General features: G+C 62.8%; 1 protein-coding gene across 5 annotated transcripts in view; it reads left to right on the top strand.

The window, feature by feature from the left end:
* The window catches only part of LOC123589132 (serine/arginine repetitive matrix protein 1-like), a 56,365-nt gene that overhangs the window by 7,862 nt on the left and 23,107 nt on the right, over positions 1 to 25,396 (top strand). For 4 of the 5 annotated variants that reach the window (XR_006708176.1, XM_045460795.1, XM_045460794.1 and 1 more), the window contains exon 2: positions 10,012 to 10,101. The exons of the other annotated variant lie outside the window; for it this stretch is intronic. The gene's annotated coding sequence lies outside the window, so the exon portion shown is untranslated. The remainder of the gene's footprint in view (positions 1 to 10,011; positions 10,102 to 25,396) is intronic. 5 annotated transcript variants of the gene reach the window in all.

Here is a 25,396-nt window from a genome sequence, read left to right as displayed (position 1 = left end):
ACAGTTCTGGAGGCCACGCTTCCGACCACGTTTGCCGGGCGTCCCCGCCAGAGGCCCCAGGGACACTCGTTTCTTCACGTTCCCTATCTCTGGCTTCGTTCCTTCATCCAGTCGATCGTTCATCTGTTCCCTCTGTAGATATTTCGCCGTGGCTCCCGTGAACCAGGCGCTGGCGGAGCCGTGGCCCCGCTCCTCTTCTGGAAGTTTCTTCAAGGCCCCTTGAACATCAAAGGCCTGGGAGCTGGGTGACCTCTGCCCTTAGCTGGGCGTGGTTTCCGGGTATCCCTGGGGTGGCGGGCAGCTTCGGGGGCTATTTTGGGATTGCCACAAATGTCCCCCTCCTCCCGCCGATGGAGAATTCTCATCAAACATGGCCAATAGGAGGGCGATGTCACCCCAAATTACAAGGGCTCTGCCGGTGGGGCCGGAGGGGGGCAGAGGGGGTGACCCTGGGCACCTGCTGGGGGGCCCGCTCCACTGCCTCCTGCCGGGCCACTCCAGACTTGCCACCTGGGGGCAGGCCCAGAGCCCCCTCCCGGAGAGACCACACAGCCACACGGGATACGGTGTGTGCCTGGGAAAATCGAAAACGTTGGGCGAAGTGCTGGCTTGTTTATTTAGGACCGGGCAGCTGGATGTGACAATTCCAGGGAAGTGACTAACTGGCCTTTGTCATTTCCAGGGCGGCCTGCCCGAGCCCAGAAGGGAGGGCTTGAGTGGGGCCCCCACCATGCAGGAGGCCCTGGCCTCTTAGCAGGTTCCGTCCTGGAGCCTGTGTGATCCAAGCTCTTAGCCAGCCCGGGGGAAGTCCAGTGAGCCCCGTCCTGCCAGTGCTGCGCCCCCAGACCCCCCACACCCTCCCTGAAGCTGAAGAAAGCACCAGATCTGAGGGGTCCCAGCTGGGCTCTCATTCAGCTCCCGTGGGGGCAGCCCAGCCCACGGGGGCACAGAGAGGGGACACAGCGTCCCCTAGCTTTCTTCCCAAGACAGAGGAGAGTGGGATGAGGGGAGGGGGACAGAGACAGAGACAGAGAAAGACAGAGGCAGAGACAGAGAGAAGAGAGACGGAGACAGAGGGAGACAGAGAGGCAGACGCAGAAACAGACGAAGAGAGAGAGGCAGTGACAGAGGGAAAGGGAGAGACGGGGGCAAGGGAGGGAGGGGCAGGAGCTTGACTGAGACAGGCCTGGGCTGGGAGTTGGGCTCAGGTGACTTTGGGAGGGATGCTGCTGTGTGCTGGGCCTCAGCTTACCCACCTGCACCACCAAGGCGCTCTGCCCCACTTGGGCAGCCTTTGTTTGCTTAGTGCCATCTTGAGTTTCGCTCCCCCGCCCTACGCTGCATTGGCGTTGACCCAACGTTTTTCTTCAAATGACCTCACTTTTTCTTTCTTTCACGCGTGAACGCTAACTGCATTTCCCCCTCTGGGTATCAAGCTTCCTCTAGCCTGTCCTTGTACCTCCTAAATTACCTCTCGACCCCCGTGGGAGCCTTCCCGAAACTTGAGAGCTGCTGGGCATCGGGGAGTGCTTTGGCTGCACTCGACCCGACACAAAATAGGCAACGCTTAAGGAGTGAGGAGCGGGAGATGGGACAGGGCCACGGTGGCCGGCCGCTCGGCACCTTGTCCGAGACCCACGGCCGCCCTCGCGCAGCTGTCCTCATCCTCGGGGCGCTCTGGGGACACGGGCTGTTGGCAGGAGCACGAGACGCACAACTCCGTGTCCACGTTCGGCACAAGAGCGCGAGCGAAGGGTCTCCCCTCCCCGCGCTCGGAGGGCGAGTATTTGGACCCAGAGCAGGGTGGTCAAGTCTGGAGTAACAAAAGATCGTCTCGGCGTGTAATCCATCAAGAAATTGATCTGGCGCGTGCGTCACAGTTACCGCGCGTCTCAGTCTGCACACCGCGTTTCCACTAGAAATGCTTGCTCTGTGTGTCGATTTCACAAAATTTACAGGTGAAGAGTAGATTTACGTGGCTGGGTCGCCTGAACTGTACTTGACGGGAACATCCCCCCAGATTCACTCTTCCGCGAACATCCGCGTTTTCCCCGACCGGCTGTTTGACCTTGCGCCTGCCATGTTCATGGGGTTCAGGAGCTGGGGCTCCCCACGCGCTTCTTTGGGCCACGCGGCCTCTGTTGGCGTCGTGCTGCGTTTGCCAGTCACCCTCTGTCTTTGATGGTTCGAGGCTGTTTTCCCTGATGGCTGCTTATCTAGTTCCTAATTTTCTAAAAAGCAAAAATATCTTTAAACATAGAGATCGTGGAAAAACCGATCTGTGTTTTCTGCTAGGCCTTTACGAATCGTTGGTCTATTTATTTATCTCCAATGCTTGCTGTGAAACATCGTGGATTCGAAGGGAGCGGCAGAGATGGTACGGAGAGGCTCGTTGTGCTTTTCACCGCTTTCCCCGGTGGTTGAATTTTATACGACGATAGCACAATATCAAGGTGAGGAAATCAGTGCCAGAACAGTGTGTGTGTAGTTCGATGGCATTTTGTCACGCGTGTAGCTTTGTGTAACCACCAATGCTCCAAGGCACAGAGCTAAGCCTTCACCAGCAAGATCTCTCTCATCATGGCTTTGTTTTGTTTTATTTCACATGCACGTCTAACCCATCGGTGTTTACCCCTGGTGTAAAGTGTGAGGAATTGGTCCGATCTAATCTTTTTTCGTATGGCTATCTTTTTATCCCCAAACCACGTTTTTCCTTTTAAAAATAGCTTTATGGAGGTATAATTGACGTACGACAAGCTACACATATTTAGAGTGTACAATCTGATAAATTCTGACGTCAGCACGGACCCGTGAAACCCTCACTAAAACGAAGATCACGAACGTGCCTGTCACCCCAGAGCTTCGTCATGCCCTTAGTAGGGATGTGGGGGTGGATGGATCCGGGGGATGGGTGTCCAATGCTTGTTCATCCATCCAACTGCTGGTGGGCATTTGTCCTGGTTCCAGGTTGTAGTATTACAAATGAAGCTTTGGTGAGTATTGTGTACAGGTCTTTGTACGTTCCTACGGGGCTTGTTCACAGACGATCGTGGCTTCTTGCATTTTACGTTTGGATTCAAAATGAACTAAAATGCGATACAAATCAAAATTCAGCTCCTCGTTTGCCCCAGCTGCGTTTCACATGCCCAATAGCCACATATGGCTAGTGGCTGCACGAGTGGACTGCACCAGCTTGATGGGTTCTTGGTCTCTCCTAAAACCTCGTAAACCATCAGGCCAAACAGGCTGCTCCCACGGACAGACTGAGCCCCCGCCATGTGGCCTGTTGGGCACTGGGCTGCAGCAGTGACGGGCTGGGTGTGGTAGGAAGATGAACCGCTGTGGGGAGTGGCAGCCGGGGATGCTCACCCAGGGGCATTGGCGAGCCTCCCTGGGGGGCATCTGAGCTGAGACCTGGAGGGTGAGGAGCACCGGGGCCCGGACGGGGCTGCAGCAGGGTGGAGAGCAGAGCGGGGCAGGTCTTTTCCAAGTGGAAAGGGGTCATGTGCAAATTCGAAAGCTCACCTGTGTACACGGATGCGTGGACACGGAGGGGCGCTCGTCAGGCGTCCCCGGTGACGTGAGGGCCAGCTCCAGTGGCCTTGCTCCCTCTCACGGTAGGGTCTCGTCTTTCTTCGGTACGCGGGAGGTTCTCATCCTGGCCCCCCTGTAGGTCCAGCACCCTGGCTCCCGGGACAGCACTCCAGCTGGAGAGGGGAGGCCCTTCCGCACCCCCCTGCTCTCCCCGACAAGTGGCTACTGCCCAGGAGGCAGGTGGGCCTTGTTTCCCTGCCCCAAGGGTGTGTGCACAGTGGGAGGGTGCCAGAACCCTGGGTGCTGCACCCCTTGATTCCAGGGGGCCCTCGGGAAGAGGCACTGAGACACGTCCCGTTTCCAAGGGCCAAGAAACACAGCCTGAGCTTCCTGGGGGAATATACCCTGTAATTCAGAAAGGGCTGCTTGATGTGGAAGCCAGCAGACCGCATTTTGAAAGAAGAAAAGGAAAGAAACTTGGAAAGTCCTCAGCATATTCTTAATGCTTGGGCATGTGTCTCAAAAGTTGGCAGGGAGGCTCAAAACACAACGCTGCACCGTGGCTGTGCCTGGCGGCTGTTCATCCACCACTCACCCATTTCCCACCGCTCCCCCGCTCTCCCGCCCAATAGTTACTACCTTCTCGGTGTCAGGCCTTGGACGAGGGGATGAAGGGACAAGACAGTCCTGTCCTCCTAAAGCTAACACTCCAGCACCTTAGAGCGTCGTGGCAAATAGGGGGCGGAAATGCCCCAGACTCTGTCGCCCCGGGGGCTCCCCTCTGCGATGTGGCTGAGTGGCTGTGCAGGGTTAGTTCCCAGGGAGAGTGGGGATAGATGGACAGTCTGTCTGCTTCCTCCTCCTGCCCTCACACTCACTCCCTAGGGGCATGAGGGAGTAGAGGCCCGGCACCCACCTGCCTCAGCCTTGGGGGCTCTGTCCAGCTGGGGGCTTGGGGTTCTCTGCTGTGCGGGTGTCAGGGGTGCCCAGCACCAGGGATCATTCCGCAGAACTGGCTGAGGGCCCCACAAGCCTTTGGCAGACATCAGGCTGGGGGCCACTTTACCGAGCACCTGCTGAGTGCCCCTCCCTCGGTGGTGAACTCACCCACACTCAAGATGGACGGGAGGTTCCGTCTTGCAGAGAAGACCGGAACCTGGTCTGAACCCGGGTGCTGGTCTCTGGTGTGTGTTTCTCAACGAGGACCTGCCCCTCCGGGCTGGTGGTGGCTGAGGGCCCAGCTGGGACACCCGAGAGTCTCTCCAAGCCTGATTTCATTCAGGAGCTGGCTGGGGACGGCAGGAAGCCACCCTAGCATGACCTGTTATCCCGGGGCCTCCTGGCTCTGGCCTGGGGTGAGTCTCGGCTTTTCTGTGGCCTCTGCCAGGATTTCTTGGTGGAGGAAAAACAACTCAGTCCAGAGCTCAAGTATCAGCCCAGGAACAGCCCGGGTGGGCCGCCCAGCTGGATCTGGGAGCTCATCCCTCCCCCCGGGACCCGCTGCTCCTGGGATGGGGGGGGGGGTGAAGCTGGGGAGGGGCAGTAGACCCGGGGTTGGGAGGCCCCGCTGTGGATCAGACTCCTGCCCAGAGGGAGGTGGTGACGCAGGGGACCAGTGGCTTTCTGTGTGTCAGTGCCTGCTTGGACGTCGGGCTGCGGGGGGCCACATGGGAATCGTCCTGAGGGGCATGCACAGAGGGCTCGCACACGAGCGGCACGGACACCCCCCCCCCCCCCCGCCGTGTTCGCCTCCGCAGCCATGCAGGGTCCCCCGGCTCCTCCTCTGCTGAGACACTGTCAGCCCGTGCGGCATCCCATCCAGTTCCTGGGTGCCCACGAGTCCCGTAACCATCCAGGAAGCAGACGGGCGGCTCCCGGGGGCAGGCCGGGCGACTGTTCCTGCCCTCCCACCCTCACAATGCGGGCCCAACACTCTGGAACTTTCCTGGAAGGAGTCATTCCAGCACCTGATGCTCTGCCTTGGACTGAGTTAAGTCCACCCCGGACCCCAGTGTGGCTGTCTTTTAGGGGGTCACTGAGGTTAAATGCGGTCATGGAGTGGGGCTCCCACCCAGTGGGACCAGTGTCCCTATCAGACGAAGACCCACAGAGCACCCCCACTCCACTGTGTGGGTGCACAGAGGTCGGGCCACGTGAACACAGAGCAGTGAGAAGGGCCTGCGAGACGGAGAGTCTCATCAGAAACCAGCCCCACGGCCTCCAGCCTCCGGGACTCGGGGGGAAAAGAATTGTGGTCTGAGTGGCCCCGTCTGCAGGGTTTGGTCACAGGAGCCCCAGCAGAGTCATCCACTCGCCCAGTCCCATGGCGACATGGCCCCGTCTCCCTGTCCTGCCGATGATTAGGGGAAAGCACAGGAAGCCGTGTGGCAGGAGTCCTGGATTGGGTGTCCCGGACCCACCTGGGCCGCCGGCTCCTGTGTGACCTCCGACAAGTCCCTGTTGTTTCCTGGGCCTCCGTTTCCCACCACAGGATGGGAATGTTGTGCTGAAGCACCTCTGAGGCTCCTCCCCGCCTGACACTGGCTGGCCGCTCCTCTGAGGCCACACGCAGGCTGGGGAGGGCTTGGTCTTGGCAAGGGCAACAGTACACACTCAGGACTCCAAGTTGGGGTGCTGTCCAAGGACAGCCAACGTTCCTCTCCATTCCTGGGGCATGGGGGACATACTGGGGCCCCCAGATAAGGGTTGTCCTTGAGTGACTGCTGTTCCTGGCAGGGGGCATTGCCTGATGGGTGCGGGAGAGACTCAGGACCCCCGACGTCCAGCCAGCCCAGCGGGAGGCCTTGACACGCTCATCTGTGCTGGAATGACCTCTCCCTTCCGTGTCTTAGGGATGTGGAATTCAGCCACAGGGAGTCTGATAAATGCTTGTACCTGCTTAGGGTCAGGAATCAGGGCAGGCCTAGAGGCCCAGCTCTCTTTGGGCCTTGGTTTCTCCATCTATGGAGGGAGCAGTCGGGTCAGACCATTGTCAGGGTCCCCGTAGGTGTAGATCTTTAGGGTCTGGGTTTATCACCCATGGACAGGGGCAGGACCATGGCCATAGCGACTCGAGGACAGGGCTGTCCCCCTGCCTGGGGCAGGACCATGGCCATAGCAGCTCGAGGACTGTGCTGTCCCCCCACCTGGGGCAGGACCACAGTCCTAGCAGCTTGAGGACAGGGCTGTCCCCCCGCCTGGGGCAGGACCATGGCCATAGCAGCTCGAGGACAGGGCTGTCCCCCTGTTTGGGGCAGGACCATGGCCATAGCAGTTCGAGGACAGGGCTGTCCCCCCGCCTGGGGCAGGACCACGGCCATAGCAGCTCGAGGACTGTACTGTCCCCCCACCTGGGGGAGGACCACAGTCCTAGCAGCTCGAGGACAGGGCTGTCCCCCCGTCTGGGGCAGGACCACAGTCCTAGCAGCTCGAGGACAGGGCTGTCCCCCCGTCTGGGGCAGGACCACAGTCCTAGCAGCTCGAGGACAGGGCTGTCCCCCCGCCTGGGGCAGGACCACGGCCATAGCAGCTCGAGGACTGTACTGTCCCCCCACCTGGGGGAGGACCACAGTCCTAGCAGCTCGAGGACAGGGCTGTCCCCCCGTCTGGGGCAGGACCACAGTCCTAGCAGCTCGAGGACAGGGCTGTCCCCCCGTCTGGGGCAGGACCACAGTCCTAGCAGCTCAAGGACAGGGCTGTCCCCCCGCCTGGGGCAGGACCACAGTCCTAGCAGCTCGAGGACTGTGCTGTCCCCCCGCCTGGGGCAGGACCACAGTCCTAGCAGCTCGAGGACAGGGCTGTCCCTCCGCCTGGGGGAGGACCACAGTCCTAGCAGCTCGAGGACAGGGCTGTCCCCCCGCCTGGGGCAGGACCACGGCCATAGCAGTTTGAGGACTATGCTGTTCCCCCACCTGGAGTGGGTGGGCCTCAATCTGTTCCTGCCTCCATGGCCCCAAAGCAGAGTGAGGTCTTGTCTTTCATGGGGACCAGAGCCATCCTGCACTACTCCTTGGGGCAGGGGCCTCCCACGTCCCCAGGCCGGCCCACAGGGCAGCTCGCAGAGGGACTCCAGTGGTCTAGAAGTGGGGTCCCGCCTCATGGCCCCCGAAGAGTTCTGGCCCTTAGCAGGTGCTTCCGAGACGGGCTGCCAGCTGGTCACCATGGTGAAGGCGGAGGCAGGCCTGAGTCCCAGCACCCGCCACTTCAGGGCTTCTGTCCAGCTGGGGCCGCACAGGGAGAGGAGCCCCTGTCTCAGCCCGGTCGGGCCGTGTGACCCCGAGGAGGCTGGGCTTCCAGCCAGAGCAAGCCAGTGTGCGTTTGGCAAGGCACCTTCGGTGGGACCCACGGCGCCCTTGCCAGCGCTGGCCCCAGGCGACCCCTCTCCTCACGCCTTGTGCGCGACAGAAGCAGCGGCAGCCAGGCCGGTCTCGGGACCTGACAGTGATGGATGGGCCGGGGGCTCTGGGTTACTGCCCGTGGGTGGTGAGCCCGAGTCCCTCTGGCCGCAGGGGCAGGACGCGGCCCCGGGGCTGGAGAAGGGAGTTCCGGAAAGCAGCCGGGCAGGTGGGTTCTCTGAGGCATCTGGCGTTTCTGTGGTCTTTCTGCAAGTGGCCCCAAGCCTCTGACCTCACCGGGGGCCTTCCTGCTGGACGACAAGCCTCTGCCGGGCGGGAGCTGAGGGGGCGGGGGCGGCTCTCCAGGAAATGGGCTGGTTTAGGGCAGTGTCCGTGCCCATAGCGCAGTTTAAGTTTTAAAATCCACGGGGCGCCTGGGTGGCTCAGTCGGTTAAGCGTCCGACGTCAGCTCAGGTCACCATCTCGCGGTCCGTGGGTTCGAGCCCCGCGTCGGGCTCTGTGCTGACAGCTCAGAGCCTGGAGCCTGTTTCGGATTCTGTGACTCCCTCTCTCTCACCCTTCCCCGTTCATGCTCTGTCTCTCTCTGTCTCAAAAATAAATAAAACGTTAAAAAGAAAATTAAAAAAAATAAAAAATAAATAAAAAAGTGAAATCCAAAGGACAGAGCTATCTTTATGCATCAGGTACCTGTGACCTGCCCCGTGGGTCCTCTGCTCTCTGAGCTTGGTTCTCCCCACGGGGATTCATTCATTCATTCATTCATTCATTCATTCGTTCATTCATTCATTCCCTACGGAACCCGGGAGGCAAGGCCCAGTCCTGACACCAGCCCAGGCAGTTTCTTGAGGTCAGAGCGTCCAGTACGGACCCAAGGGGAACTGCAGGTGTAACTCTAAAATTGCCTGGGTCTGCATTCGATCGCCTAAAAAGGAACAATAAAATATAATTTCCACCCTGAACCTCAACCCAGTAATCCAGACTGCTGTCATTTCAGCTTGGGACCCAAATAAAACCCTCTCAGAAGGTATTTTTTTTTTTTTACCTTCTCAGGGCCAAGACTCGACGCCGCTCCTGTATCTGGCCCTCACGCTCACCTGCCCCCAGGCCACCTGTCCGACTGTCCCAGGGCCCTCGTTGCCAAGCTGGGGTGCAGGTCTGGGGCGACCAGCGGACCCCTCGGAGCCGAGCGGGGGTGCAGGTCCGGGGCGACCAGCGGACCCCTCGGAGCCGAGCGGGGGTGCAGGTCTGGGCAGCTGGAGGACCGCTGTGACCCCATGCCACTCCTGAGGCCTTTCCTGCTGCCGCGACCACAGGGCGTGTGTCTGGTGGGAAGGCGGGCGGCCCTCTGGCTGCAGTGGGACGTGTTTCCTCCACCTGCTCTCAGACACGCTTCTGGAATAGCACCGGCCCCGGCGGCCCGTGGAGAGGGTGTCCTGCCCACGGATCTGTGCAGAGAGAGCCCCCGTGCACTGGTTTATGAACGAGGCGGGGGGTTACGTGGCCCAACACAGGGGGTTAGGGGAGCCGCCACCTCCCGCTCTTTCCCCGCAGCCAACCTCCCTGCAACCCCCCCGGCTCTGGGGGCAGCCGCCACCGCACAGCTGTGCGCAGGGCCCTCCTGGCCACCCTCGGGCCAGGCCCCATGGCCCCACCGGGAGCAGGTGCGAGGTGGGAGGGCTCCCACCGCCTGGGCCCCGTGCTGAGATCTGCGTGTGGGGCGCAGGGAGCAGGGGTGAGCGTGCCTGTGCGCCCACGATAATCACCCCCGACGGGCAGCTCCCCCTCCCGGAGCCCCTTTCATCTGATCCGCAAAGCGTTTTTACAAACACTGACTCATTAGCCTCCCACGGCTTCGGGAGGTGGCTCAGTCCATCTTGTAGGAGGGAAACTGAGCCACATGTCATTGTTCAAGATTTACAAGTGGGCCACCCAGTGAGCCACCCCTTCCAGACTTCCCCGTGAGATCCCAGACTCAGGAATGCATTCAGAGAGCGAGGCGGAGGCCCCCTTGTCTGTTGAAGGCCGGGACGGAGGGGCCGGGTCTGTGGGGCAGTGGGGGCCTCTGAGCTGAGACCGCTCCTCCACGGGGCTGCCTCTGACCACTGCATGCTATTCCACACAGCGCCACGTGTGTGCCCGACGTTCGCCCACGGCTGTCGCTTGATGCCCGTGCCCTGAATGCCCTCGTTGGATTCGCACGGAAGCCCTGCAGGTAGGTTCCCTCCCCTCGCTCACAGGCCAGGAAGCAGAGCTTCGGAGAAGGTCGGCTCTTTCTCTAAAGGCAGCACAGTGAGCCACAGAGCTGCTGAAACCAGGCCCGACCCCCGAGGTCACGCTTTCCACGCAAGCACGCTGTCACCACGGAGGGGCATCTTGCCTAGGGCCTGCAGGACGCGGGCCAGGGGATTTGTCAGGACCCACGGGGGGAGAGCGTAAGCAATGCAGTGAAGTGCCACGTGCAGAGAGGAAAGTGACTCTAACTGCGGAATAATATGGTTTCTTCCTCTCGTCTTCCGTCTCACCCAAACTGTAATCAAACTTCTGTTGGGACTTAGAAAGTGTTTACAGAGAAACACCCTGAAACAGCGAGCGCTGTGCCTGTTGGTTCGAGCTTTTGGACCCCGAGAGACAGACAAGCGAGGAGTGAGGGGGCCTTTCCTGGGGACGTGCCCGTTCTCGCCGGTCCGCCTGGGGCTGCTTTGATAGCCCGGACCTCATCCCGACTTTATTGCCGTCACATGTCAGTCAAGCCCCTTTGCGAAATTACTTTCCTTTAGACACCTCTCCTGCCACTTTGGTTGCTCATCAGCTACGACTTTAAGGTGAAAACCTGTCTTCTGGTTGACAGGGAGGGAGGTGAAAATTACTATGCGCCTAGAAAACTGCGGCTTACATAAATAACACGTCCCCGGAGCTCGGGGCTGAGCCTGGGATCGGCCCCTCAGGCCTGTGAGCCTCCCGGCCCGGCTCCCGCCCCGCCAGGTCTCTGTCTGCAGCCCGTCCGCCTCCCCTGGTGGGTGACGCTCCCCCGCGAGAGTGCGGCTCTGCTCCAGGCTTTCTTCCGGAGGGTGCCACGGCGCGGCTCTCAGACCCCGGCCCGGCGAGCAGTGCTCTGTTTATTGTCGACACCAAAGGCCGCTCCCCGTCCGTCCGGCCCGTTCCCGCCAGCTCTGGAGGCAGCAGGCGTGAGGTCCGGTGACAAGGAGTCATCGTCACCAGGCAGCGGGATGGGTGACTTTTCCTGAGTCAGGGCCCTGGATGGAACATTTTACCGGACTTGTCGACTTCGGTTCTTTCCATCCCGAGAAGTGGGTGCTACTGTCCCCCAGGAGAGCAGCCTGCCGGGGTGACCCCACTGGCCAGTGGCCCAGGCCCCTTCCCCTCCACCCTGACCTCCATTCAGAAAACCGGTCCCTCATCCAGCTTGTGAGAGCGCGTGTTTGGGGGAGGAGGTGGGAGGGGGATTTGGATCTGAGGAAGGGTGCCTCGTGTGGGGCCTCTGGGGGCAGCGCCCCACCTGCTCCAGCATACAGAAGGGCCTCCCCGTGGGACTGGGGAGGGGGGCTCCCAGCTGCAAGTGGGGGCGGGCCCTGGGCCAACATTGTGAGGGCACTGGCCAAGGGAGCCACACCTGGCCCCGTCTCACAGACGGAGCAGGGAGGTCTGGGGGACTCCATCGTCTGTCTGTCCCCACATTGCACACCTGGCATGGCCCGTACGCTCTTGGAGGTTTTGTGGAAGGAACGTGTTGCATTCTGGACGCTCTCTGCCCCTCACGCTCGGGCCGGGAGAAGAGGGCGGTCCAGGGCGGTCCAGGGGCGTCTGAGGGGCCTCCCCCGGCCCAGTGTGGAGTCTGGTCGCTCTGTCTGACCTGCGCCGGCCCGTGCGGGCAGCTGTCTCCTGGCAACCCTGTGGCCCGACAACCTGAGACTTGGCTGGGATTCAGGGCTCCAAGGTCAGGGGGTCTGGACTCCCAGGACAGGGGAACCGTGCCTCTGGCCGTCTTGAGGTCTGAGTTCCATCAGGCGTCTCCTCTGTCCCAGGCCCTGCAGGTGCCACGAGTGCCCAGGGAGACCTGCAGGCCAGGCCGGGCCCTGGGCAGGTGGAGAAGGTGGGTTTGGGGCGGGCCCACTGTGCGCCCCAGGGGCCTCCACGTCGGGCCCCAGGTGAGTCTCTCTGAGACTCAGTCGGCCCATATGGGAGACGGGCCACCGAAGTTCCTAGAATCCCCAGTTCCGAGACTCAGGGTGGCATGCCCACAGAGGGGCCAGCCGCCCTCGGCTCCCCCCAGGCCAGAGCCTGCTGACCCGTGGCTGCGCCTGGGCAGTGGTTTTGGCCCACCTGCCGCCGGGGTGGATATTTAAGGGCCGGTACAGGTGACCCAGGGGAGGGAGGAGAGCCTAGCGTTTCACTGAGGTGACAGTCCCAGGTCGCCCCCGGCAAGCTGGACCCAGGAGGGGCGCCCCGACCTGCTGCCCTTGTGGCGCTCTAGGGCCCGACCCCTCCCGGCCGGCCGGGTCTCCCTCCCCCCCCACTTCCCCTCCTACCCCGCCTTCCTCACCCTCACTCCCGGGCTGAGTATTAATCAGCGGGGTTAGGGGCGGGGACCAGGGGCCAGTGATCTGGGGGTGCCCTGTGTGATCTGTAGTGGGCTTCGCAGAGTCAGAAGAAGACAGGCTGCCAAGCCGTCGTTCCCATGAAGGCAGGGGCAGCAGACTGTGCCTGGGACAGACTGAGCTGACCCACGGGCCCGAGGAGCACAGGGCCCCGTGGAGAGCGGGCAGGGAGGGGCCCCTGCCCACTTCCCTGCACGCTTCCCCAGCCGCCTCAGCAGCCTCACGGGCGGGGTTATTACCCCAGTGAGGCTCCACGCTGAAAGTCTACGCGGGCAGGTTGCTTCTGCGGTGAGCCGTCGGGGGATTTGCCCAAGGTCGCACAGCTAGAGCCCTCAGGTCCTGCTTAGCTGCAGGTGAGCCGCTCGTGGCTTTTGCAGGGCTTTATAGAGTTTGGGCTGTTGGCCTCTTCCGTTCCGAGGCTGAGCGTCCTGACCCTGCACACACGGCCTGTGGCTGGCCGCTCTGGGCCCGGGGCCCCCCGCCCCCCAGTCCCTCAGTCTGCAGCCCCCCAGCTCTGAGCTTCCTGGCCGCAGCCCTCTGGTGCTCCTGCAGCCTGCCAGCCACCCACACCACTGGTGGCCCTTGGTCTTAACTCCGTGTCCCCCAGACCTCCGGTCGGCCCGTCCTTGGCCCCCGGCCCCCGGCTCTCAAGCCCACGGACCGCTGGCCCTGGCGCCCAGGTCCCTGTGTCCCGACTCCCGGTGCCCAGCAGCCCAGCTCCCTTCTCTGCCTCCCTGTTCGCCGCCCACGGTGGCCTGTGCCCTTTCAGTTCTGCAGCTCTGCTCTGTCCTGGCCCCAGCCTCTCCTTCCAAGGACCACGGGGCCTGTCAGGCTGCCACTCTGAGGGTGTGGGCGCTGGCCCCCCTCAGAGGCCACACAGAACTCCTCTGTGGGCCAGAGACTGTCTGGAGGCCGTGGGGAGGGGGGCCACGGCCACCCCACCTGCCGGTCTTTTTGTCGGAGGCCCCCACGCCCTGGCCGGGCAGAGCGCTGACCAGTTTGAGAGGGAGGAAGGTCCCTGTGGCCGCCCAACCCCTCCACCCGCTGGTCCCTGTCAGGCCCAGCTTTTTCCCAGGTTGGTGGCCTTCCTGCTGGGCGTGAGTGGACCCAGGGGCAGAGGACAGGGAGCCTGGAGGCGGTGGGGGGCCGTTGAAGGGATGATTCTGGCCTTTCCTAGATGCTGGGACTTTCAGAAGTCAAACAGTCTGAGCGCTTCCCTTCCCCTGGGCTGAGGGAGTCTGGAGCCTGCTTCAGCCTGGGGAGCAGTGAGACGGTCACTTAGCCAGGACGCCAGACTGGAGGCTCTGAGGCCCGGTGCTCCGCAGGCAGCCGGTGGAGCCAGGGTCCTGGGGCGGGGGCCGGGGGGACAGAACCGACCTTATTAAACGGGTTTCACCTTGCCGTGCTGTACTCAACGTCCACACAGAGCCCCCAGGCCCCGTCCGCAGTCCCGCTCTGGGCCCCGAAGAGGGGGTGCAGACCAGTGAAAGCAGTTCTGGAGGGAGTCTCGCCTGGTGCAGCCGAGGCCGGTCTGGGCGTCTCTGCCTGAGGTCCAGGCCAGGGCTGGGGTGCCGTGGGGGCGGGCCTGGCGGTCAGCCGGCCCAGAGCGTGCGGGGCTTTGTGGGCCCTTTCCTAGGTCTGGGCTCGCCCACCCCCGAGGCTCTCCCTCGCGGGGCTCTCAGAGGGAGATGGGACTCCCTCTGACCAGGGGTCTGGGAAGGTTGGTGCTTAGAGAAGTCAGACAGCTTGGCTGAGGCCACACAGCACGTGCGTGAGGCAGGTGAACAGGGCCCACTTGTGCCCGAGGAGCCCGGTCCCCCCTCTCCCTGCCCGGCAGCAGCCTCATTTCTGCAGAATGCCGTTCTCGAGCCCGGCTCTCCGACGGCTAATGGTCTCCTCGCAGTCTGTGCCCGATGATTTATTAATATTGGCCCGAAATACTTCAAAGGCCCAAGGCCGCGGTGTCAGGACCTCCCCATACAGGAAGGCGGACGCGCAAAGAACCGTTTGCTTCCGTGAAACACGCATAGCGATGTGGGCCGATGGGAAGTGTCTGAGCCATGTCTGTGCCCCTCGAGGGCCACTTTCCAGGGTGGCCCGTGTCGGTGACACGGTTGATGCCCAGGGGAGTCTGTGTGCATATGACCACAAATGTTCACACTTGTGCACGCGCACAGCCACACACACGCGCGCACACACATGCATGTGAGCACACACACATATGTGAACCCGCAATGCACTCACACACACACGCACGTGCACACCCCCACGTGTGCACACGTTCACACACGTGTGCCCACGCACATGTGCATACTCACACGTGCGCACTCATGCGTGTACACAAATCCACGCATGCGTGTGCACACATTCATGCGCACGCCCTCTCACTTTCACACCCTCACACACACCAGTCTTTGATAAAGCGGCTTTCTGGCACCTAACTGTCCTGCTTGCAGTCTAACCACCCTGTGATCACTCACGTGGACACACAGCCGCGAGCTCTGCCTGCTGTCTGCAGCCCGCGGGCACCACACGCCTCCAGCCGTCCCTCCCTCCGTCTGCTGGTTCCTGGGCTGCGTTTCCGGAATCGGGAGGAATGGGCGCTGACGTTCGGTGGGCCTCTGCCCGGCCCCCTCCGAGGGGCAGCACCGCATACGCCCCTGTGGGGAAGCAGGGCACCGAGTGGCAGGGAGGCCCCTGTGCTCCGCCGTCTGGTGGGTCTGGCTTGGACGCCCTTGATTGCCGGTGAGCTTGGCCGCCTCTTCCCGTGCGTTGGTGGTCCCTGTCTCCTTTCCCCGGGATGGCCTCTCCGCGCCCTTGGAGGGAAGCACAGTTTACACTTTGACAAACTGTTCTCGCAGGCTCCCAGCCCTGCTCTCCTGGCGGCTGAATGAGCCCTTGTTGGCTGAGGGCTGGGTGTGGGTTGAAAGGGGTTTTGGACCCAGCCCTGGGGAGGGGTTGTTCTGGGGGACACTGAGTCACGGGCAGTGGAGGGAGGAGGCCCAGGGCTGGTCCTGGCCCAGATGGCCTGGCTCCCTCGCGGGCCCAGGGCAGCTGCTCACCGGGCCTCACTTTCCCCATCCTTCCGGGCTGGTTCTGTCACATAGGGACCCAGGCAGGCCCTCCTGGGATGTCATGGCCTTTGTGAGGCTTCCCAGGCCCGTGCTGCCTCTCACTTGCCCCCCAGCCAGTCGCCGACCGCAGGCAGGACAGCCTCTGGGGGGCGTTCCTGCTGCGGAGGGATGTGCCCGCCCCACCCTGACCTTGGGTCCCCCGTGAGGAAGGACCTTGCTTGTTAACCAAGTCCGGTGGTGCTCAGTGTGTGGCCTCCAGACACAGGCAGACGGTCCTGCTCACCGGGCTGCCGAGATTTCAGAGCAAACCTGCCTTCTAGAAAAGTGCTTCGCGATGGCCTGCCTGCCCTCACCCCTCCTTCCGCCTTCTCCCGGCTCCAGCACAGTCCCGCAGGAGCGGGAGAAAGGCCACCTGGGCCTGTGTGCCTTGCGACCGCGTGCCTGTCCTACGGCTCAGACGGGCCTCCCCACTGCCCCTGCCTCGTGGCTGTGGGTCTGTTCTCCTGGAACGTGGAGCCCTGCGCTTTGCTGGGGGAGGCTGGGCCCTCCCCAGGCAGAGCAGCGCAGCTACACACGGCACCCGGGGCTCCTTCCCCGCCTCGAGCCGTGGCTGACGACCTGACGGCCCCCGGGGCCCCATCTGCAGAGGCCAGGCAGGCAGGGTGGGTCTCCAGGCGCCTGTGGGGTTTGGCTGGGGGTTGGCCGGACAGAGAGTTTACATCAGACGTGTTGGCATTGGCAGTTTTGTTCTGGAATAATTGTGAGGTTGGTCCTCCGCCCCCAAATGCCTCGGTGGTTCAAGGCTCCAGACGGCCAGGCCGGGGTGGGGGGCTCACGATAGGGGAAGAGAAAGTCACACCCCCACCCCTGGCCCCCGATCGGTCAGCGGGATGGTGAGCCCTCCTGGCCCCGTGGCCTTCCGTCAGACCCTCCGCACCACAGCCGGCCTGCTTCTGGGGGCAGGTGACAGCAGAAGCAGGAAGGATTGCCACCAGTCCACCTCGGGGCCCTGCTCTGTGCCCGGCATCTCGCCGCGTGACCTCATGGAGCAGCCACACAGCTCTTTCCAGGGTGGACCCACGGGCCACCAGGAGCCGTTCCTGCTTAAAGTAATTAAAGTCAAGTGACCGGAAGCAGTCAGTCCGCGGTGTGGCTGGTGGCCCCGTATTGGACAGTGCAGACACAGACACAGCCGTTACGGCGAGGGAGTCTATAGGACAGCGCTGCCCACGTGGGCAGATGGCACGTGGAGGCCCAGAGAGGGGACGCAGCCCGGAACCTGGCGCCTGGCCTGGGCTCTTCCGCACGGGGTCCTCCTCTGGCGTCTCAGGCTAACAGCACGTGGCTCCACACCTCCAGCCTTTCTGCCACCCGCCTTGTCCGCGTGCCCCCAGCTGCTACCCTGTCCCAGCTGTGCACAGATGCCCGTAAGGACAGGGCAGGTCTGGGGAGAGAAGTGGCCCCGGGTCCTTCAGGCATCGCCTGGGGGGAGAGGTGGCCCCGGGTCCTGCGGGCATCGCCTGGGGCGAGAGGTGGCCCCGGGTCCTGCGGGCATCGCCTGGGGCGAGAGGTGGCCCCGGGTCCTGCGGGCATCGCCTGGGGCGAGAGGTGGCCCCGGGTCCTGCGGGCATCGCCCGGGGGGAGAGGTGGCCCCGGGTCCTGCGGGCATCGCCTGGGGCGAGAGGTGGCCCCGGGTCCTGCGGGCATCGCCCGGGGGGAGAGGTGGCCCCGGGTCCTGCGGGCATCGCCCGGGGGGAGAGGTGGCCCCGGGTCCTGCGGGCATCGCCCGGTGGGAGAGGTGGCCCCGGGTCCTGCGGGCATCGCCTGGTGGGAGAGGTGGCCCTGGGTCCTGTGGGCATCGCCTGGGGGGAGAGGTGGCCCTGGGTCCTGCGGGGATAGCCTGGGGGGGGGAGGTGGCCCTGGGTCCTGCGGGCATCGCCTGGGGGGAGAGGTGGCCCCGGGTCCTGCGGGCATCGCCTAGGGGAGAGGTGGCCCCGGGTCCTGCGGGGATTGCCTGGAGGGAGAGGTTGCCCCGGGTCCTGTGGGCATTGCCTGGAGGGAGAGGTGGCCCCGGGTCCTGTGGGCATCGCCCAGAGGGAGAGGTGGCCCCGGGTCCTGCGGGCATCGTCTGGGGGGAGAGGTGGCTCCAGGTCCTGTGGGCATCGCCTGGGGCGAGAGGTGGCCCCGGGTCCTGCGGGCATCGCCTGGGGCGAGAGGTGACCCCGGGTCCTGCGGGCATCGCCTGGGGCGAGAGGTGGCCCCGGGTCCTGCGGGCATTGCCTGTAGGTCCTCAGTGAGGCACCAGAGGAGGAGTGGGAAAGCTGGACCCCCAGCCTGAACCGCCCCTTCGTGGCTCGGGGGGTGGGGCCTCAGGCAGGGGCCTCCTTGCCACCGCACACAGGGTGGGGGTGGCGAGGGGTCTCTCTGCAGTATCAGGGCCGGGAGAAGAGCTGGGCCAAACGGATTCTCTCCTTCCGAAGTTCGGAGGCCCGACTGGCGTGAGGGGGGACGATGGTAAGGGGACGTGCCAGGTCTTACCTGGTGTTCCCACCTCCACCCTTTCTAGGCCAGCTGGAGGCTTTGTGTTCTGGGCTTCTCTGTCTCGGGGCCGTAGGGACAGCGGACAGCCCTTTCAAAGCTGAGAGCCAGGGAAATACTAGTTTTTGACATGGGGGGGGGGGCGGCCTATGCTCAGATATAGCTGCTGAGATAGTGACCCCCTCCCCCACCAGCCATGGGCCACTGGCAGGACACAGGGCAGCCCCATAGCGAGGAGGAAATAAATCACAGGCCTGGACAGCCATGGCCGTCTGTTTGTGCTGTCCAGGCTGGGTCACGGGGGCATGCGGGTGCTTGGGGACTGACCGAGGTTGGCATTGCCCGCCTCGTCCAAGACGGAGGCCCCAGGGCTGGCCTCCAGGGGTGTGCAGGTGTGGGTCCCTCTCTCTCTGGCCTCTGGCTCTGACAGCAAACAGCCAGACGGGAGCAGCCGGAAGCCGGATGGCCGGGGAGGCCCGGGAGGGCGCGCCCACCCTGGGCAGGGACCCAGGGCCCACCCTGGCCTTTGGCCCTGGGGCTCGGACACCCCAGTCCTGTCTGAGGACTGGTGATGCTGGGGACTCTCCGGGAGGTACTTGCAGAAGGGAAATGAGCTGAGGGAGAGCCCTGGGCCTCCAAGCTTCCAGAGCCTCTGCTGCCTCCTGGGCCGTGTGCCTGGTGGATGGCTCTCCCTGTCCCTGCTGGCTGTCCCTCCGAGCCTGGACGTGAGCTGCCGAGAGGGGCAGGATTCCAGGTAGTTGGAGCCAACGGTCCTCTGCACGAACTGGGCTGGGATTCCAGCAAAACATCCTGCTTTCCCCGCCACCTTCGCTGGACGGCGCCCCGGCCTCCTCGGAGTGGTGCTGGGGCGCGAGGTGCCAGCGAGGGGTTCCCTGCCAAGAGCACGAGTGGCCGACGGGCAGAGAGGATACGTGGGCCTGTGGTCAAGGATCAACGCTGGACCGACAGCCAAGGTCACACCAAGGTTGGCATAAGGAGTCACTCTTTGCTCATCTCTGTGGTAGGGATAAAAACCCGACTCCCAGGAAAATGATCGTGAACAATAATAAAGCCATGACGTGAGCATAAGTGAACTTGTTAAGAAAATTTACTATAATCTGCAAAAATAGTAAGAAGAATAGCATTGTTTTACGTTTTTGCAAATTTCCTTAACGTTTGGGCTTAAAATAAAGTACTCGGGTGAAAGGAAGCAGAGACTCAGCCTGGCAGACAGCGTGTTCTCACGGGGCACGGATGTGGCATCCTGGGGGTTCCCTGCCCGGCCCACCTCTGCATCCCCAGCACTGAGCTCGGGAGTTTCTCTGGAAGGGTTTGTGGAACCAGCATTCCGAGCGTCTGCATAGCGCCCGTCTCCAGTTGAAGCAACACCGTGGCAGAGGCCGTGGAGCCGTTGTGGGCTGGGGCCCGTGGGGGCGGGCGGGGGGGGAGGGGAGCAGGGGACCCGCTGGTGGAGGCTGGACCTGCCCGCCTGCCTGTGGGGCTGCCTGCTGGCAGAGAAGGAAAGCCAGGCGCGCTGCCTCCCCGGGGGGACGTCCTTCTGAACCCACGTGCTCCCAGGGCCGACCGTCCAATACTTGGGAATTTTGCAAGCCGCTGTTAAGACTGCTGGTGCCGGACGTGCCCTGAGGAGGGAGGGTTTACACCAGGGAAACGGACGGGTGCAACACCCTAGGGCGAGTCAGCAGCCCAGCACAGCCTCCTGCCGAGCCAGGGGCGGAGGTGGAGGGCACAGGTGTGGACCTGGCCGAGCTGGGACTGTACCCCTTCTCCGTGTGGCCCCAACAGGGACCTTGCGTGGGTTGTAGAGGGTGGAAGGGGAGCCCGGCGGCTCTGGCTCTCCGGGGGTTTCTTGGTGCAGGAGCCACGTCAGGCTCCCTGGGGAGCAGCTTGGCAGCGACAATGCCCTCCCTGCGCTTCCTCGCCGGCCGAGGTCCTCCGGCCTGCGCCCGCCTCCACGCGAGCTCCAGCTGTCCACCTGCACCCGGGCTTCAGGACGGCTGGCCTGCTTCCTGGGGCAGCTCAAACAACACACATCCTCGGGTTGCAGTGTTGAGGCTGGAAGTCGGGACCAGTGCCCCAGGGCCACGTCCCCGCCGAGGCGCTGGGGGAGGACGTGCCTGCTTCGGCTGGTGGCCGCGGCACTCCAGACCTGACGTGGCCTACCCTCTGTGTGTGTGTCCGCGTCCAAATTTCCCCTTTTTGTAAGGACACCAGTCACCCTAGCTGAGATCCCGGTGGCCTCATTGTAACTTGATGACCTCTGTAAAGACACCATCTCCAAATAAGGTCCCACTCTGCAAACGCCAACAGATCTCTTTCTGGGGGACACAGCTCAGCTCCCAGCAGACGGCTGGCGATCTCCTGGGACCCCCAAATCCCTTCCTAGCTCTTTGCTCCCCTCTCCCTGCAATGGTTCCCGGGCTTAGTCCCTCCACAGAGCCCCTATCTGCACAGGGCGGTCCTGCTTCCCCAGCTCAGCCCTGGTGTCGCCCAGGGTCCCCGTGCCTCGTGCTCTGATCTGGGGCCAGACCCTGCTTCCAGAGCGTGCAACACGGCGAGTGCTCAGTGCACGGAGGCGCACCCGGGAGAGGTGAGCCCTTATCAGCACAGGGTCCTCAGGCTCTAGAGTTTCTGTTCGTTCCCCCCGAGCTTCTGGAGCCGGAGACTCATCGTGCCCGTGTGGTCCGGATTGCACAAGCGGTTGTTGGCTTGTGCCGCCCGTTATAAAGTGTTGAAATGTCTCTGGATCACCTTTGTCATGGAAAGTGTTTGGTCAGCTTCTTTCTCTCCAGGAGGAAGCTTTCTCAGCGGCCACTTGGAGGGTGGCAGGCGGCCGGGCGTGCGTCTCAGCACTCGTGTGGCAGGGGGTTCCCAAGTCTTCAGAGCCCGGCCACTGGGCGTGACTCACGCCAAACATGCAGTGACACGGGCGGCGCCTGGCGCCCACGGGACCCGCCTATGGTATCACGGCAGCTTCCTGTCTGTCTGTCCTCTCTTTAGGCCTGTGACGCAGGCATGACTTGTGTCCCCACTTCACAAGTGGGAAAACTGAGGCCCAGAGGGCGTGAGCATGTGACCCCATGCCGGGATCCACGCCCTGGGCACCGCACGGGCCGGCAGCTCCTCAGGATCCTGGTGCCCGGGGCGGGGGGCACTGCCCCCCGAGGCTCCCCGGACACAGGCAGCTGGCACAGCTCTTGGTATACAGTCGGTGCTCAGCCAGTGCTGGTCGGTGTGTATTAGAGGAAGCAGACAGCTCTCGTGGAATATGCTTGTACTCCCCAGAGAAGGAGGAGGGTGTGTGGCTGGGCTCCAACACCCCAAGGCGCCCGTGACTCGGTCCCAGGCCAGGCTCAGACGGAAAGCTGCGTCCGGCCCGGCTGCCGCCCCACCCCCAAGTCAGGAAGGGGCCCGGCCTTGGTGCCCGATGCGGAGGAGGCCTTGGTCTCCGCACAGGCTGGTCCTCGGGCTTCTGTCCGTCTGTCCGGGGCCCGGCTGAGGGCTGCAGGCACAGAGCAGGCCTTGCCCCCGCCCAGCCCGGCCCACCCCCCAGAGGGTCCTGCCTGCCCAGCCTGAGGAGGCGAGCGGCCTGGCTGCAGCAGCCTGGTGCAGGAACACACATTTCTAGTGGCCAAGGTAGCTGTGACAGGGAGAGCAGCACAGGCCTGGTGCACGGTGAGTTCTACTTGTGTTTCAGCTTGTTCACACGAAAACATCGCGTCTCAGAAATTCTGAATTTGGAAGAGCAAACACAGCTCCAGTAAAGGCAGGGGGGTGGGCAGAAGTGCACCCAGCCTCACTGCTGGGGAGCAGAAGTGGGGGCTCTGGGGAGCGAGCGAGGGGAGGCCCCCCAGGCGCTCCCCCCCCCGCTGCCAGCCCCCCACCCTCCAGACAAGCACCCTGAAAATCCCAAACCAGGGTCGGTGGAGTATTAAACCAGGCCCCTGAGATGAAGAGACGCTCCCTTTCCCGTTTTATCTGAGGCCAGAGAGACGGGCAGGCCTTTCAAAAACACGGACGGGTTCCTGGGAAGGGGCAGGCTGCTTCATCCAGGACCAGGTTCCGTGGGGGAGGAGGGTGGCAGGAGCCTAGGGGGCCGGTCCCCCCGCCGCAGGGCCTGGGGAGGTGGGGCCGGGCAGACCCTTCCCGCCTCTCCTGACGGAGGTAGGCCCAGAGGGTCAGGGTGCTTGCCCGCTGAGGACACTTGGTGAGAGCAGGCTTCTCCCTTCCTTGACCCTCGGCCTGTCGGGACAGTCCCCAAAGCACCCTGGTGGGGCGTCCTGGGCCTGGGAAGCAAGGGCTGAGCTGTTGGAAACCTGATCAGCCCGATTGCCTGGCAGGGATTAGCTGGGGAGGGGGGGGCCGGGGGCCTCTCCTGCAGGTGACCACCCCCAAGTGCCGGGCCCCCTTCGAGCCCGGATTAGTGCAGGCAAATGGATTAGTCTCTGGGGGCCTCAGACGGGAGGACAAGTGCCGGCTGGACAGACTGCTGAGGCCGGGCAGGGAGGGGAGCTGGTCGGAGGTCGACCACGCGTGACCCTGCCCGGGGCCTGGCACTTTCGGTGGTCCCTGCTCTCAGCCCCACCAGGCCCTGAATCAGCAGGGTCCTTCTCCACCTGCCCCCACCCTGCTCTGATCCCGCCCCTCCCCTTCTTCAGACTGGCTCCCAGCTTGCAGCCCCTCCCTCCGTCCCCCTCCCTTCCCTCAGGCCCCCTCCCTCAGGCCCCCTCCCCCTCCCTCAGGCCCCCTCCCTCAGGCCCCCGCCCCCTCCCTCAGGCCCCCTCCCTCAGTCCCCCTCCCCCTCCCTCAAAGCCCCTCCCTCAGGCCCCCTCCCTCAGGCTCCCTCTCCCTTCTGCAGTCCCCCTCCCTCCGTCCCCCTCCCCCTCCCTCAAAGCCCCTCCCTCAGGCCCCCTCCCTCAGGCCCCCTCTCCCTTCTGCAGTCCCCCTCCCTCATCCCCCTCCCCCTCCCTCAGGCCCCCTCCCTCAGGTCCCCTCCCCCTTCTGCAGTCCCCCTCCCTCAGGCCCCCGCCCCCTCCCTCAGGCCCCCTCCCTCAGGCCCCCCCCTCAATCCCCCTCCCCCTCCCTCAAAGCCCCTCCCTCAGGCCCCCTCCCTCAGGCCCCCTCCCTCCGTCCCCCTCCCCCTCCCTCAGGTCCCCTCCCTCAGTCTGCCCTCCTCCTCCTTCAGACCCCCTCCCTCAGGCCCCTTCCCCCTCCCTCAGGCCACCCTCCCCCTCCCTCAGGCCGCCCTCCCCCCCAATGGAGCCCCTTCTGAGTGAGGCTGACCCACTACAACCTCACCCTATTTCACTCTGAAAACAATTGCCACCATTTCCTGTGATCTTAACAGCCTGATGGGTATAGTTCGTGCAGTTTAGCACAAGACCCATCTGTTACCCATCATCTATGTATGTACGTATCTATCTATCATCTGTATCACCTATCATCTAGCTAGCTCCCTGTCTCCATCTGGCATCGTCTATCCTTTCTCCGTCTCTCTCACTCTCTCTGTTTCTACTTCCCTGTCTTCTCCCCCTGGGAACCCCGGGAAGGCAGGGACCTGTCTGCCTCCTCTTTGCTCGGCTCCCTGCACCTGGAACAGCATGTGGAACAGAATAATCGCTCAACGAATATTTGTTGGATGGGTGCGTGTGTGGTGGGCGGGTGGGTGGATGGATGGAAGGACGGATGGAGGGGGAGGGGTGTTTGCCAGCTTTCCTGAGACCGTGCGGCGGGGCTAAGACGAGCCATGAGAAGGTTCTGTAAACCCCGGCCGTGGCGGAGAGCAACGCCGACACGTCACCTCGTTCTTGTGACTGTTGGGGACGGTGGCAGGGAGTTCGAGTTGCAGGATGAGGACAAAGAAACTCTCTTCTCCTTTTCTATTTTCTTAAGTTTAATTGTGGGAAAGAAAGCCTACAACACACAAATGTACCGTCTTGATCGTTTGTAAGTGTGTGGTAGTGTTATCTGTATACGTGCTGTCGTGCAACTGGTCTCCAGGACGTCCCATCTCCCCACACCGAGACTCTGTCCCTGTTACACACGGACCCCCACCTGCTCCCCCAGCCCTGGCCCCGCCATCTACTCTGTGTCTGAGAGTCTGACGACCCCGGGACCTCGTGGGAGTGGGTCCCAGTGTGTGTCCTCCTCTGTCTGGCTTGTGTCACTCAGCATCACGTCCTCCGGGCTCGTCCACGTGCTGGCAGGTGTCATTCCTTCCTCCTTACGGTTTAGTGATGCTCCATTGTATCTGGACGGTACTCTGTCCATGGACCCTGGGGTTGTGCCTGCCTCTCCATTACCGTGAAGAATGCTGCTTTGAACGTGAGCATGGACATATCTCTTTGAGATCTTGCCTTCAGTTGGTTTGCAGATGCACCCGGAAGCAAGACGGCGGGACCCTCATTTTTGCAAGAAGTGACCCCGTTTCCCCCGCGGCCGCCCCACCCTCCACTCCCACCGTCGGCGCTCCTGCCGACACCGGTTTCCATCTCCTTGATCGTGGCCATCCCAGTCTCCCTGTGGCTCGGATTTTAGCTTCTCCAGTGAGCAGTGGCCCCGGGCACCGCGTCACGTGCTTGTTGGCCGTTCGCGTGTCTTCTCTGGGGAGGCGCCTGTTCAAGTCCTTCCTCTATTTTAAAATCAGCCTATTTGGTGTTTGCTGACGTGCCTTTGTGGCTCTTGACATATTCGGGCTACTAACCCCTTATCAGATCAATGACTTGCAAACGTTCTCTCCCGTTCTCTGGGTCACTTTTTCACTCTGATGGTGGTTTCCTTTGCCGCGTAGAATCGGAAAATTTTGACGTGGTCCTATTTGTCTGTTTTGTCTCGCTGCCCGTGTTTTCTGTCTTTCTGTCTGATTGTATCCAGGGCGGCCGAGGATCCTGGTTGTTTTCCCTTCTTCTGGGAGAGAGCTCGTTAATAATCAGACACTTAATTAGTTGGCACATTAGATGTTTCCAAAATATCTTTCTTTCTTTTTTCTTTTTTGATCTTCAGAAAACGTTGATATTCAAAGCAGGCCTTTGCTGCCTGCTCCCTCTAAAGACCTGTTTCGGCCCTTCCAGAGGAGTGAGGACTAAGGCATCGGTGTGGTTCTTCCCAAGGGGAGGGTCGGGCCCGGGCCAGACCTCGAGAGCCCCCACCCCTCCCTGCGGCTGTCTGGTGGGCAAATGGATGGCCTGGGGGTGGTAGGAAGAGCAGCAGAGTACGGCTCCGGGCCCAGGGGTTTCCAGGGGGAGGGGCGGCTTGGCTG

Source organism: Leopardus geoffroyi, chromosome E3 (assembly GCF_018350155.1).
Source record: "Leopardus geoffroyi isolate Oge1 chromosome E3, O.geoffroyi_Oge1_pat1.0, whole genome shotgun sequence".
Classification (NCBI taxonomy): domain Eukaryota; kingdom Metazoa; phylum Chordata; class Mammalia; order Carnivora; family Felidae; genus Leopardus; species Leopardus geoffroyi.
This window is presented reverse-complemented; position numbering and strand designations above follow the sequence as displayed.